Consider the following 12621-nt stretch of genomic DNA (forward strand, 5'->3'; position numbering starts at 1 on the left):
ATGCGCGATTAATAACAGAGGAAAATCGTCATCTGCTGGTTTCCAGTACAACGTTTAATCCCTCAATCCACGTTCGTGATGAGATCAGTATTTGTATGATTTTAGGGGACTCTGATAGTTTCGGGCTACTGTGCGGGCACCAACGTTTTCATAATTGAAGAGGGGATCGGAGATTCAGTGGTTGTCACTGTAGTACTGAAATTTGAAACTGAAAATGGAGAGTGGTCACGAGGAGACACACCGCACACTCCTGGCTCCCAATGAGGGCCTGTCATTTCACACACGTGCGGTTAATGATGCCAGCTCCCCGATTCACACTTTGAATTGGCTAGTGTCACCACGTGAGCGTTGTGACTTCTTTTTCTCAATGAATGACAGACTCAAAGGCAAACACCACTTTGCTGAAGTGTGACTGAATCAATGCGAGACGTGCTCTGAGCTGGGTCCCCACCCTACGGCGTGATTTTCTCTGGCCTCAGTGCATGAGTAGACAGTATTCACACTGATGACTGGTTTTGCTTCCGTTTTTGTAAAGCTTGCGAGACAGTGACGAGGACTCTCTACATAATACAATGGTTTATTGGCAGTAATCAGGAAAGCATTTTATAAGGTTCGAGGTGATTCGTGCCCCAATATCTGCTTTCTACACCCAGAGTTTCGAGGGGGTAACGAGCACGATTCTGTGCACGTCTGTGAGGCTCGTGCCACGGCCCCTTGACTGTTCAGAACAAGATTGACTGATGAAATGCTCTCGTGTGTGCTCACACTAGCTGAGCGTTTATACGAAGCTTAAAAACACGTCTTCCTTTTGCTCAGTGATTAAAAGGCACACCAACTCTTTTAAGGGTCGTTTCTGCAGAATAGCTAAAGACCGTGGATGAGCCCCAAGTCCATGAGAAATGTGGTAACATCACAATGTTTGCTCATTTATTAAATAATCGTATGATGCACTGCAGAGTAGCATGCATGACCCACTGTCCCGTACGTGACAGATCAGGCTGTTGACAGCCATCCCACAATTTACCCCCAGACAATGTCCTCAAAAGGACATCTCCGTTTGGATGGCTGCCCCACAAGCAATCAGTCCAGCGCATTCAATACAGAAAACTGAAGTCACCCTTACTATCCCAGCATTAGAAACGACGCCTGTGTGCTCGGCCAGGTGTGGGCATGTGCCACGTGGAGAGAGACGGTGGGAATCCACCTTGTTTGGAAAAGAGGTGACCGCTTAAGAACCGCTCCGAATTAGATGACACAGAGAGCGGCCATTGGGGTGGGGGTGGGAGGTTGTGATGCCGAATTGGGGAGGATCAGTACACCAAAGAACAAGAGGATGGGGCCTTCGGGAAAGGCGCGGCGGGCGGGAGCCCCAGGGGCTGCCCCCGCTCAGCTGCCACGTGGACACAGCACCTCTGCGTGACAGCCGTGCTTCCCCCCCCACCCCCCCCGCCCCCTCCCACCCCCGCTCCATCTTCCTTCTCGGGCCGTATTCGGAGTCAGTCTTTAGGTAATGTTTTACTCCTTGTGGATTTCAGTAGGACAGTCAGGTAAGGTGTCGCCGTTGCCTTAAAGTTTCAGGTGACTGTTTGTCTTTTAACTTAGGGACCATAGAAGATAAGACTGCGGGAGGCTTCCTTTCAAGGAAGAAAGATGTTTGGTTAGGTTTTCTCAAACCTAAATATTGTTACAGAATAAATTCTTCTTCGTGACTATAAGCCTTTTCCAACTAGATTTTTTAAATTCTGAACTTTTAATTATACCTGAAATTAATCAGTATTAAAATGGTAACTTCCCCCCCAATGGCATTATAAATAATGGTCAGAGAGAGTCCATGGAGAATAGATGTGGAAAACTTTCATAAAATGCACAATACAGGATGTGCTCGGTGTTGGCATGTAAAAGGCCCATCCGTGAAAGACACCATGCCCCTGGGTTCCGGCGACAGAGACGCAGAACTGTCCCTCCCAAAGGGCCTTCGATGCCAGACGCTGCTGAGCTTTTCGATAACGGAATGCCAGTCGAGAAGACGGACATTCAAAACGTTTATGAGCTATGGAAAATGCCTGTCATTTTTGATGGATAGTTTTTTCTGTTCTTCAACAAAGTAGGCAACTTGCCTCCTACCGGCGGGAGTTTCTCTCCGAGTATGGCTGCCATAAACTATGGCACAATCAATAGGAATCCACATTGGAAGTGAATATAATAGAAATAATTTTTAAAATATTTTAAAACCATTGTTTTATCACGGCTGGGGCATCGATTTTTGCATGACGAGACTTCTGCTTGTATGTCTGGGTAAGAAGATTCTGGCACTGCTTTGCTGGGGAGGTCAGCAGGATATAAGAGAAAACTGAGCCGAATGTAAATAGCTAGGCTTTGGGTCCTGGGGTGAAAGTTGCAATGGTGGGGTTAGGTCGGAATACAGAAAATAGGAAGAGTGAGGGCATCCAGATATCTACATTATGGAATACACAGCATGTGACCTCGTGGTGTCATTCTCTGGTTTTCCATGATCGATAGACCTAGCCCAGCATTTCCACTAAGGGCGATTGTTTGAGAAGACAAAGAGCTGTACAAGTTCTCTTCATTCCTCATATCAAACACTATAAGTGTTAGGCATGAGATGATCAGCCTGTCGTTGTTCCATTTGTCTGTTTATTCATTGAATTATCATTTTCCACCAAAATGCAATCCACCTGCGCTGAGGTCCCAGGAATATGGACGAGGCGGTCGACAGCCGTCTCCTTCTCTCTTCCCAGATCGTTTCTAGGAAAGGTTTCATCTGACCTGTGGTCCCCTGGGTCCTACGTCTGGCCTGTTCCTCACGCGGAACCTCACAGGCACCAAGCGCACCCTGCTGCCTGCGTCCAGGCCCATCTCGGGCGGGCGTGGGGATGGGCAGTGGCGCAGATGCCCGTGGCTGCCCTTGTGGCCAGCGATGACACATGTACTGCCGTGAGGAGAGATGAGGACCTAAAACTCACGCTCAGTGGGATTACGCCGAGGCCCACCGCAGCGGACGGTTGGTGGCACCACCCAGGGCGTCTCTTTTCCTCTAGAGCAGTGGGATCGGGTGTCGAGGTCCTGATTTCTTGAGGGCTCCCACATGTCTCACCGATCAGCTGGTATTTCCTCAGCGAAGGACATACTCAAGGCCGCGTCTTACCTTTTTCTCTCATCATGTCTTTCGGAGACTGTCTGGGAAGGGTGGCACCATTCCCTGAATGTTTAAGGCGAGTAGGTGTCTTTTATCTTAGAGGCCACGGTCAATGTGAGGTTGTGCAGGGGTCTCGCTTTCAGCCAATTAAGCGTTTGGATTTTTTCTCAAACAGAAGCCTTGATACACAGTAAATCCTTTTTTCTATCAGTGCTCTATCACAGGATCTTTAACATTTTAAGTATCTCCTTTATACCTGAAAATAGACTATAAAGAAAGGTAATTTAAGATCACTGATTATGAATAATCGTCCTACTAGTTTGTGCAGAGGGGGTGGCCGATGACTGTCACATCCTTCGTGATTACAAATGCTGTGTCAGTATTGGAATTCAAGAAACCTTTCTGTAAACTCTGTGCATCCAGAGTTTAAAATGCAGAGATTCTCCTATTCTGTGAGCCTCAGTTGTAAAACACTGTCGAGCATTTCGATAACTGAACGGCAGTTTATAAAGTGATCAGGACTCACCGTGAACACTGACGGTTTTACAGCACCGTGTTGGGGAGCTGTCTTTTGTTCTGATTGGGCATTTTTTGCTACCTCGCCTTTTAAATGGCTGATTCAGTCCTCTGTTTCATATAATCTGTTGATGGCTTCTAGGGTATGCTTCATTTCTGTTATTGTAGTCTTCATTTACAACTGGTTCTTTTTTACATTTTCTATCTCCATTTTAATGTGTTTTGTTGAAGTTCTCACTGAGATCATCGAGCATCCTCACAACCAGTGTTCTGAGTTCTGCGTCTGATCAATGCCTGTCTCCATTTCTTTCAGTTGTTTTTTCATTAGGATAATCCTAGCCCCATTAAATAAATTTGGAAGTGTTCCCTCTTATTTTTTAAAAGCGTTTAAGAAGGATTTGTACTGATTCTTCTTCAAACGTTTGGTAGACTTCACCGGTGAATCCATCTGGTCCTGAACTTTTCTGTTTGTTAGGAAGTTTTTGGTTGCTGAGTCTGTCTCCTAACTAAAAATCGGTCTGTTATTAAGATTTCCTATTTCTTCATGATCCAGCCTTAGAAGGTTGTACGTTTCCAGGCATTCGTGTATTTTTTCTAGGTTGTCCACTTTGTTGGCATAGGATTGTTTTTAGTAGTCTTCTATGGTTCTTCGTATTTCTGTTTTATCGGTTGTCACATCGCTTTCATTTCTCATTGTATTCGATTCTTCTTGGTGAGACCAGGCAAAGGTTTGTCAATTTAGTGAATCTTCTAAACAACCTTGGTTTAATTGTTTTTATTTCTCTTTTGATGTCTTCACTTATCCATTGGTCGTACCATAGCATGGTATTTAACCTTCACGTATTTGTGAATATTTGTTTTGTTCTTGTAATTGTTTCCTAATTTCAAACCATTATCGTCATAGAAGATGCTCGATGTGATTTCAACCTCCTTAAATTTGTTCAGGCTTGCTTTGTCACCTAACACGACTTATCCTGGAGAATGTTTCTTGTGCCCTGGGGAAGAATATGTCTTCTGCTTCCAGCTGGAATGATTTATGTATTGATAGGTCAGGTCCACCTGCTCTAACATGCCATGTAAGGCCAGTCGGTTCCATGTCTGGACGAACTGTATAGTGAGTGATGTTCAAGCCCCCTCCTATCATTGTATTGTTATCTGTTTCTCTCTTTAGGTCTTTTAACATTTGCTCTGTTTATTTAGGTGCTTCTCTGTTGAGTACATATTTACTAATGTTACGCGCTCTTGTTGGAGCGACCCTTTGTCACCGTGTGACGCCCTTTTCTGTCTCTCGTTTGTCCCGAAGTCCATTTTGCCCGGGTTGAGCACAGCTCCCTCTGTTCATTTCAGCTCCCACGAGCGTGGAACGTGTCCCCTCCTTTTACTCTCACGAGTCTTCGCCCTGTCTTTTGGTCCCTTCACATGTGAAGGGACTGTGCTTAGGTGTGAGCTTGCTGTCCTTGCTCACCGTGCTGTTTCGTTCTTCCTCTGTTCCTTTGTCTTCTCCTGCTCTCTTCGTAGTTCGATGACTTGACTTAGGGATAAGCTTAGATCCCTTCCTCATTATGTTTTGTGTATCTATGTAGATTTTGCTCTGTGGTCACCACGAGACTGTGACAGTTTTTAACAGTCTATTGTAAGTCGGTAACAGTTGGATAACTTCTTTCTTCTTCCATGTTCCTCCCTGTAGGAATAGAAGTGGAACCAGGCCTCGCATCTGTTGGTGTCAGGATTGTGGACTTCCTACAATCTCGAACGGTGAAAAATTCATTTCTGCTATTCCTAAGCTAACTAGTCTAAGGTATTTTTCTTATAGCAGCCCAAATGGTCTGAAACAGTCTCCCATAAATTCTGTAGACTTTTTTTTCACTCCATTATTTTTTCTTTTCTGACTGGATAATTTCAAATTGCTTGTCCCTAATTAAGTTCACTGACTCTGATTTCTGTTATCATGTTGTTGTTATAGCTCCGTGTTGATTTTAAATTCCATTCACTGTATTCTTCAACTCCAGAATGTTTGATTTTTTCATCATTTCTCAGTTCCACTTCTCACCCTTTTCATGTATTATATTTTTATTTCATCAAGGAGTCTATCTTTGTTCTCTGACTCACCGAGTTACTTGAAAACAATGACTTTGAGTCCCTTCTCAGATAACTGTAAACCTCATTTTTCTGAGGTTGGTGGCTGGCGATGGGCCTGATTCTTTGGGACCTGAGTGGCTTTGCCCCGACGTCCGCATCCGAAGGAACAGACAGCTCTTCCCGTCCTCGCTCGCCGGCCTCAGCGGTACAGGCTTTCTCCTGCGGGCCCCAGCCTCAGGGGGCTGAGCCGGGCCGGGGCGGGGTCACGTGGCGGCTGCCAAGACCACAGCTGGTCTGTGACAGGCGGGCGTGGTTCCTGCTGGGTCACCAGGTAAACGGGCCGTGGCCACAGCAGGCTGGAGTCGGCGCCGGGCCTGTTTCTTTGTCCCCAGCAATGTCCGCAGGTGGAGACTGTTTCCTTCAGGTTCCCCCTGCGGGCAGCACCGCCCCCAACTGGACCGGCACCGAGCGCGGCTGGGATTGAGGTTCAAGGCCACTTCAGAGTCCACGGTCAGGACTGAAGTCAGTCGGCCTGCTACCGGCCACACTGGCGGGGGCACAGTGCAGCCGGGGCGACTGGGCCAAGCTAAGCTGGGCGCGTGCAGGTCTCATGCTCCGGGAGTCCACAGGCGGGAGCAAGGCCGGTGCAGCTGTCACCAGGAGCAAGGCCGTGCGTGTTCTCCGCCACGTCTCTGGGTGGGCAGGGGTGGGGCCGGGGTCCACGGTCACGTCCGAGGTTGGCAGTGGCTTCCGGGGGCACAGGCAGGTGGGCTGGTAGCAGGTGTGCACGCAGGCGGGGCTGCAGACGGCCGCCTCGGCCAGCACTCAGTCCAGCGCCGCCCTGGGCTTCGGCGTCCTGCCAGGGTCCCAGGCTCCCTTCCCAAAGAGCGGCCAGACCATTGTTCGCCTGGGTGGGGGGGGGGCAGGCACGAGCCAGGGGCTTTTCACTCCATTTTGCTTCATCTGATGTCTTTGATTAAAAATATTGTTGTTTTAATTTCTAGAATTTGGTTTATTTTCATAATTGCCATTTGTCACATGGAATCTACCACCCATTACTACATTCTTGCCACCGTTTTCTATGCATTCTTTAGAATAGATTTTTGAACTTTTTCAGCTTCCAAAATATCGGTCGTACTCACCTGCCAGTTTTCAGGATTATGGATTGTGTCGCCTCGCTTCATCTTATTTTTTGGAATATCAGACATTCTGAGTAGAACGAAAGGGGACGTGTATTTGCACTGTACTTTTATTTCATTTGGTTTCGTTTTGAGACAGTGGTTGTAGGGAGAAGGAATTATCCCGTTTTCACCGAAGCGGAGTGGATGTGGAACAGAAGAGACCCATCAGGTGTGCCCTGTGCCCGTCCCCACGAGCAGCCCGTATTCCCGTAGTCATAGTTACATCTTAGAGAGATTCGCTTGATTCTCTGTAGATCTTCATATCTTGAGAAACTTTTATTTGAAATTTAGTAACTTTCTTAATGTATTTTGAGTCTTTGGCCAATAACTGTTGATTATTCATTTTTTTGATGGAGTGGTTAATGTTTTACATGTACGAATCAGATATGTCTGGTTCTTATTTTCAATTACTCTCTGTTACCATTTTGCTCTTGCAAATAACGGTGTATTAAACAGAACTCAGATTTGGCGCTGTCAGCCAGATTACAGAAATGACAGAAGCACTCTATTAGGCTACCTTCCAAGACTTCTGAAAGGAATGTGTGTTGCACGTTAGTCATAAGGAGCAATTTCCATGAAAACGTCTGGATATCCGGGAGCATTCGTGGGTTGCGGAAAGTGAGACTCCGTGAGAAAGCCGGCTCGTGTGCTCCGTGTCGAGGCAGAGTCGCTCCTCGTCGGGTCAGACGGGTGTGAGCACATGTGTCCCCTGGCCGAGGACCGGCCAGTCAGAGCACCGTCACTTTGTACTCCCGTCGCACAGCTCGTAACACCCCCTGGTAATCTGTTAAGCGAAATAGCCAAGATCACCATCACCTCCTGCTTCTCTGTCTCTATCACACGGAGAAAATCCACCTGCCCCAGGTGGTGGCCTGAGTCGCCTCTGTGACCGGGTGGGTCACTGCAGTGAGGGAAGGGGCCCGCTGCGCCCCCCGGAGGCCATGTGTGGATGCGCAGAGCACCCCCCTCGGCCTCCCCGTGGCGCAGGCGCCTGTCCGTCTCCCGCCTCCCTGCGCCCTGCGTTCGTGGGCGGGGGACAGCTCTGGGGGTGTCGCTCAGGCGGCAGCTGCTGCCTCGTTTGTGTAGCTGGCAGAGGACTGTGGGCTCTGCGAAGCAAGTGACTTAGCGGTAGGCGGATAGATGGAATGGCGCAGGCGCCACCGGGCCAGGCGGCCGCGGCTGCCCGGGTGACCACCGAGGCGGGCCGCCGCCGCACCGTAAGCTTCATGAATCCCGGGCATTTCCGGGTCTGGCCTGTGTCCTCTGTGATGTTTTGCCGCAGGAACCGAGTGGGACCGAGGCGCTCGCCAGGGAGCAAGGCGAGTGGCCGCGGATGCTGGTGCTGCAGTCACCGATTCGCCGCCTCGCTGCCCCTCTACGACGGCAGGTGACCAAGGGTTGTTTTCCCCACGAGCTCATCTCGCTCTGTTAGCGTGGTTCGAGGCCACATGTGAAGTCGTGTCCTTGTAGGAACACCTGCCTATGCTTGAGTCCCATCACAAAGGTTCTAGAGAGAACGGGTCCGGCCTGGCCTGGCTGTCCCTCTCCCGGGGGAGCCTCATCAGTGATGAGCACGCTTGTCTGAGGACGCCGAGGGACTCGTTACAGATGCCGGTCTGGGGTCCCCTCATAGGGAACCCGCCTCTCCCTTCAGAGCCGGTGAGGAACCGGGAGCCTTTGAAATGAACGTCGTCACTTCTGTGACGCCCGAGGTCAGCCCGCCCCTTGCTAGGGCCTCGCTGGGTTGCATTTTCATAATGTGCCCTTTTCCTTGCTGAGACGCTGCCACGGTCCCCTCGGCCACCAAATCCTGACCCTTTTCCCTTTCATTCCATCTCTTTTTTGCTTTGCTTAGTGAGAGACATTGAGAGAGTTCTCTGGCAAGTTCCTATTGGATCAAATATTGTCGTGGTGAAAACTCAGTTCGCCAGTGTTATCAGATCGTTCTCCTCCGCCCAGTTCCTCGGGTTTCAGAGGAGCCGCCCCGTGACCCGTAAGGTCTGCGTGGCCACACTGTGTCGCACGTCCGTTTCTCTTGGAATCTTTGAAGAGTGACATAAATTAGCCATTTCTCGTTTTTACGACATGGGAAGCCGTATGTAACATTTCATCAGATCTCTCTGAAACCATGAAGTTTTTATATGAAAAAATTGCAGTGTTTCTTTTGAAACACAAAATAGTTCAAATTTCAATACTGAGCGGGCTAAAAAAAAAATATCATGTCCGGGGTATCAGATGGAGAGCGATGGGAACATCACACGCAGCATCACCGTTTCTTACTGAGCCTCGGCCTCCGCGTCCCCGACAGTGGCCGCGCGCTTCTCGGCACGCCGCGCCGACGGCTCTGTGACCCGGGGCCCAATGGTTCACATCGCGGGAGACGCAAAGGTCTGTCATAAACTCTATGAAATAGTACCTGTTTCAGTATCCATTTATTACATACAGTTTGATTCTAGAACCATGGAAGGTAATTCTAAACACCTGAGTAACAGCTGAAAAATAGTCGTAGACCAGAGAAAATTCGCTCTGCCAAATGTTGCCGTAAACTCTCGATCCTCAACCAGTAACGAGCCTTGAGCGGGCGCGCGGTGTGGAGCAGTGGGGCACATTCCCACGTCACCAGGCTCCCGGGGCCGGGCTGCCGTCGTGCGAGCACATTAGCGCGTCACGTGCGTTTCGTGCGACTCTGCTGTGGCGCACCGTGCCCAGCGTGGCTCAGCCCCGCGCCGCGTCCTCTACCCGACTCTTAAGTTTATAAAAACGGAATCACATCATTTTGTTCTCTTTCCGACGGCATCGTTTGCTCAGGATTCTCACTAGTTGGATGAAAATTTGATTCGAAACCTCAAAAACTGTGAGTTGGTTAGTATATGCTCTTTTTTGTATGTCTTTTAAATATTAATATTTTGTGTTACATCCCGCTCTTGATTAATCTGGCTAGTAGGGTTTTAGACATACTATTTCATGTCACTAATTTTTACTTTTCATATTGTAAGCATGTCTGCTTTCTTTTCTGATTTCTGCTTTTAACCTCATTAATATTTGTTTTTCTTTAGCTTCTCATAAAACAAGTTGCTGATTTGGGGCCTTTTGAATTCTAATGTATTGTTTTTTTACTCTAAAATTCCCTGAACACACTTTTCAGTTGTATTAGCGCAAGTCGACATTTTGCACTCATGTATTTTCTAATTTCTGCTTTGATATATTTTTGAATTATGGATTATGTAGGGGGACATTGCTTAATTTCCAAGGAGTTGGGCTTTTCCTATTGATTTTTATTACTGATTTCTAACTTAATTCCATATTATGAGAAAACAGAAAATGGATTTTATTACTGTGGAATAATTTCATATGTGTAATGGCCCAGGCTGTGATAGAGTTTAGCAAATGTTCCATTTGCACTCAATGACATTAGCATGTAATTGTGTCGTTGTGAACACAGTGTTCCGTACATGCCAGCTACTTCTGTTTTGAAACTGCGTCTGTATCTGGGGTACATTTACTCATCTAGGACCTGAACGTGAGTTAGTCATGGAAAGTCACGTGGGAGAGTCACGAAAATGACTGTTCACGGGTGGTTGCCGGAATGCTGTACACCCACCTGTGTGTAGATTACCTGCTGCGTTTGGACAGAGCAAATTTATCGGGCTGTAAATTTTTAGTGCATGTACTTTGCTGCACAAGTTTCATTAGAAAGTTTATATTATCCTCATCAGACTAGTCCATATTTTAGCTAATATGTTTCCTAGGAATACTGTTCAGTGGTTAATGTGTTACTTGGGGCCTAGTGACCGATGTCTTCAGGATAGCTCAAAGTGTCCTCTTTTAAATATATTTTTAGTAAGTCAAACATCACAGTAGCATTTAACACTGACAGCCATAATGGGATAACCTTTCATTTTCAATCATGTAGGTACTATTATTAATTACAAAGCAAAATTTGTATACTAAGATTCAGATGTTTTGGGGAAAGTCGTTATCTGGATAAATCATAAAGGTTCCAGTTTTTATTTATAATAATTTATATTCTGATAATTCAGTGGTGACAATGAGAGGGTAAAACTGATTACACTAAAAAAAAAAAATGTTAACATAAAAAAATCAATCAGGATGTCGTCCACAGTAGGAATTTTTAAGATTCTGGTATTGTGTGTGTTTCAGCAGATTTATATTTGGTATATGGGTTTTTCTTTTTTCTGTCCTTAGTGCTGGCAATGCATGCTTGAGAGAGACAAGTAAGAAAGCAAATATAAGGGGATTAATCACACAGAATACAAATAATTTTAAGCTAGAATGTTGTTTACTTAGCGTTTTAGAAGTGCGCAGACTGGGCTGTATGGCTTGGCCACTGCTGTCCCCCTGAGAGGACTGATAGCCACCGACACCCTTCTGTTCCGCATCAACCACCCCATAAATTTTAGGGTTTCTTCAGATGAGACTCGTGTGTGTGAACTTGTCACCTGGATGCCAGTGTGCTTCGTGTGTATGTGATCAGGGTCATGTTGACTCAGATTTATTTATCAAATATGGAATGAAGTCTACGGCCACGCCACCCTGAACGCGCCCGATCTCGTCCGATCTCGGAAGCTAAGCAGGGTCGGGCCTGGTTAGTACTTGGATGGGAGACCACCTAGGAAGACCAGGTGCTGTAGGCTTAAAAAAAAAAAAAAATACACTGAGCCCTTGGGCCGAGCATGGCCAGCAAACACAGCAGGTTATATTATCTTTTGCAGAAAAGATTTCACAATTATCCGATAACCGTATGTTCTAAATGTCACGTCTGTGAGAAGATAAGTCTAAGGTCATTTTCTCTGGGCCACACTCAGTCTGGTGAATTCATGACTGACTGACTTACAAAAACAGTGGTCGTTAGATGGCGACCGTGGTGAAGTGGCCATAATGGAACCGAGATTGAAATGTCAGATAATGATGCTTCCAGTCTGTCTACGCAGATCCGAGACAAGCGTGAGGAAACACGGCAGGGGGGCATGCGGCCCCTTTAGCGACAAGGCTTAGCGATGTGGCGGGCGGTGGGGGCGGTGGTGTAATAGAAATAAGAGTTGTCCCTAAACATAAAACTCAAACGTCTTTTAATGTTAACGGAGGCAGAAAATTAAAGGAAAAAAGTGCGCTGAGTGGGCGGCGAGCCCGCGCCCCGGCGTGGTAAAGTGTCGCCTCGCAAACTCTTCCGCCGGCGCAGCCCCGTCTGCCGACTCTTCTTAGGTTCCCCTCGGCCCAGGGGACATATCGGAAAAAAATTACTAAGAGCAACATCAGAGAGCTTACTGCCTACGTCTTCTTCTAGAAGTTTTATGGTTTTGGGTCTGACATTTAAGTCTTTAATCCATTTTGAATTTATTCTTGTATGTGGTGTAACAAGGTGGATCCGGATCCAGTTTCTTTTTTGTTTTATTTTTGCATGGATCCGTCCAGTTTTCTCAACGCCATTTACTGAAGAGAGTGTCTTCACCCCATCATTTATTCTTGCCCCCTGGGTCATCGATGAAATGACCTTGTACGCTTGGGCTTGTTTCTGGGCGCTCTCTTCTGTTCCATGGACCTGTGTGTCCGTTTTAGTGTCTGTACCGTGCCGTTTTGATGACTGTAGCTGAGCTGTACAGTTTGAGATCAACGTGATACCTCCCACCTTGTTCTCAGTATTGCTGTGGCTATTTGGGGTCTTGGTGA

General features: G+C 47.1%; 1 long non-coding RNA gene and 3 other non-coding genes across 4 annotated transcripts; all 4 read left to right on the forward strand.

Moving 5' to 3' along the window:
• Positions 1-1449: 1449 nt before the first annotated feature.
• On the forward strand, positions 1450-7090 carry LOC107515752. The gene is made up of 2 exons (XR_001598088.2): positions 1450-5957; positions 6145-7090. It is a non-coding gene; the product is annotated as an uncharacterized LOC107515752 (long non-coding RNA).
• Positions 2930-3009, forward strand: LOC118611532. The gene has a single exon (XR_004954493.1). It is a non-coding gene; the product is annotated as a small nucleolar RNA SNORD115 (small nucleolar RNA).
• A 1401-nt stretch (positions 7091-8491) lies between the features above and the next one.
• Positions 8492-8558, forward strand: LOC118611570. Its single transcript, XR_004954526.1, has one exon. It is a non-coding gene; the product is annotated as a small nucleolar RNA SNORD109A (small nucleolar RNA).
• Positions 8559-11469: 2911 nt separating this feature from the next.
• On the forward strand, positions 11470-11588 carry LOC118611497. Its single transcript, XR_004954481.1, has one exon. It is a non-coding gene; the product is annotated as a 5S ribosomal RNA (ribosomal RNA).
• Positions 11589-12621: the final 1033 nt, after the last annotated feature.

Source organism: Rousettus aegyptiacus, unplaced genomic scaffold, assembly GCF_014176215.1.
Source record: "Rousettus aegyptiacus isolate mRouAeg1 unplaced genomic scaffold, mRouAeg1.p scaffold_m13_p_14, whole genome shotgun sequence".
NCBI lineage: Eukaryota > Metazoa > Chordata > Mammalia > Chiroptera > Pteropodidae > Rousettus > Rousettus aegyptiacus.